Consider the following 2831-nt stretch of genomic DNA (forward strand, 5'->3'; position numbering starts at 1 on the left):
GGACACTTACAGGAGATTCAGAAACTTACTTGCAGGATGTCCTAATCATGCTTATGATGACATTGCCCAAATGCAAATATTCTGCAATGGTTTGAGACCGAGCACTAGAATTATGTTGAATGCCACAGCAGGTGGTTCTTTGAATTACAAGACTGCAACAGAAGCACGAAAGATTATTGAGATCATGGCATCAAATGAACAAATGATGTTGTATGATAGAGGTGGTGGATCAACAAGTGGTGTATTGGAGTTGAATTTTATGGATGGATTGGTCCCATGCAGGTCATTCTCAAAATAGATAGAAGATGTTATTGCCACTGAGATAAAGAAATGAATAGCAGCTCTAAATATACAACCTCCGGTAGCCCCTGTCAAATTACTAAAGCATACTAGCTGTAACCTTTGTGGAAGAGCACATAAAACTGGAGCCTGTGAAACACTGGATGAAAATGAGTTAGAAGAACTAGAATAGGTGAATTTTGTTAGTAATAACGGGAGGCCGAATAATCCTTACTCTTGTACGTACAACCCTGGTTGGAGAAATCATCCAAATTTTTCCTGGAGAGATCAACAAGGTGGTTCTCAGGGTCAACAAGGAGCTCAAACGAACCAATTTCCACCTAGAAAGGCTGCTTGGGAGAATGCCATGGAGAAATTAGTGACAATCACAAATTCTTTCATTGAAGAGTCAAGAGCCATCCAGAAAAATCACTCTGCATCCATAAAGAATCTGGAAACTCAAATGGGTCAACTTGCTCAACAAATGGCACAAAGAACGACTGGAAATTTGCCTAGTGACACGGTTCCGAATCCGCGAAATAGTGGGCACAAAGAACGACTGGATATTTGCCTAGTGACACAGTTACGAATCCACGAAATTATGTTAATGTCGTGACAACAAGGAGTGGCAAGGTAAGTGAACAAGTACCACTTAAAGTCAAACAAAGTGTAAGCACTTCAAGCTCGACCCACTCAGAAGAAACAGTCACACCGACCTTAGTGGAAGAGCACACCACTCTTGAAAAGGAGGAAGAACATGTGGTACAAAAAAGGGAACCACTGCCAAAACCAGAAATTCGACTTCCGTTTCCTCAAAGGTTAAAAAAGGAAGAAACAGAAAAACAATTCGGTAAGTTCCTTGATGTTTTTAAAAAATTACAAATTAACATTCCTTTTGCAGAGGCACTAGAACTGATGCCAACATACGCCAAGTTCATGAAGGAGATTCTGTCGAAGAAAAGAAAAATCGGTGGTGAAACAGTGATGCTAACCGAAGCATGTAGTGCTATACTACAGAGAAAACTTCCGCCGAAGCTCAAGGATCCTGGAAGCTTCTCAATCCCGTGTGCCATTGGAAATAGAACTTTTGGGAAGGCTCTGTGTGATCTTGGGGCTAGTGTAAGTCTTATGCCCCTTTCCATATACAAAAAACTGGGCATTGGAAAAGTCAAAGACACACAGCTGATGCTACAATTTGCGGATCGCTCAATGAAACACCCTTATGGAGTGGTGGAAGATGTGTTGGTTAAAGTGGATAAGTTCATTTTTCCAGTGGATTTCGTGGTACTAGACATGGAGGAAGACAATGACATTCCTTTGATTTTGGGGAGACCGTTCTTAGCAACAGGGCGAGCTATGATTGATGTAGCAGATGGCACCTTAACCTTTAAGGTAAATGAGGAAACAGTTACATTCAATATTTTAAAAGCCATGGAACATTCAAACGAAAGAGAAGTATGCCTACCCCAAGATGCTGTTAAAGAAAGTAAAGATCCGAAGGTGAAAGAGGTTTTAGCCATGCTAGAAGCATCACCATCTTACTCCCCCCGTTTCCCCACTACATGGGAGGGGTTGAAAATGAATGAAGATGAATATGTAGAGAAAAAGAAAGATACGTCATCGGCTGCACTCAAGCAATAGCCACCTCACTTGAAATATGTATCTCTTGGTGAGAATGATGATGTGTTCTTCCTGTCATATATACCACCTTGGCAATAGTTGAGACGTCAAGCTAATGACTTTAAAGAAGCGCTTATTGGGAGGCAACCCAATTTTATATCCTTTGCACCGTATTTATTTATTGCATTTCAGATTTATTTTACTTCATTTAGTTCCAATTTTAGTCTCTAATTTCTAGTTCTCTTAGTTTTGATGTTTGGTATGAGCAAGGAATCAAAAAGATGCGTTGAGAAGCGATTGTACAGCTCCAAATGATCGAACACGCGGCCAAGTGCGCCTGAAGCGCTTTTTCCAGGTGTTGCCGCTGTAACCGCGCGTTTGAAGCGCTTTTTCTAGCATTTTTCACTGTCAACGCGCACCCAAGCGTGCCTGAAGCGCTTTTTCCAGGTATTGTCGCTGTTGATGCGCGCCTGAAGCGCTTTTCACGACCAAGTTTTAAAATTCCCATCTTCTCACTTTCCAAACTTCCTCCATTATCCTCAAAGGTCAGTCTCCTTTTCTTCATTATCACTCTCCAAACCCTCCTCCAATATCTCAAGTAAGTTTTCCTCTCCTATCCAACATTCTTTCATCCTCAAGTAAGTTTCCCTCAATTTCTAATATCAACTCTTTCTTGTTCATCGATGTATTTGGGTTCTTTAATTGTTCATACATGCATGTCGAATTTATGCTAGTATTAGGAATTGTTCATACATGCATGTTGATTTTCTGAGATTGAATGGGTGTTAATGTTACATATATGTGAGTTGTTCATGTGTTTTATGACTGCACTCCAACTGTTTGTTAAAACGACACAACCACTTTTGCACCTTAATTCCCACAAAACATGACTGCACTCCAACTGTTTGTTAAAATGACACAACCACTTCTGC

Source organism: Cicer arietinum, chromosome 8, assembly GCF_000331145.2.
Source record: "Cicer arietinum cultivar CDC Frontier isolate Library 1 chromosome 8, Cicar.CDCFrontier_v2.0, whole genome shotgun sequence".
NCBI classification, from domain to species: Eukaryota; Viridiplantae; Streptophyta; class Magnoliopsida; order Fabales; family Fabaceae; genus Cicer; species Cicer arietinum.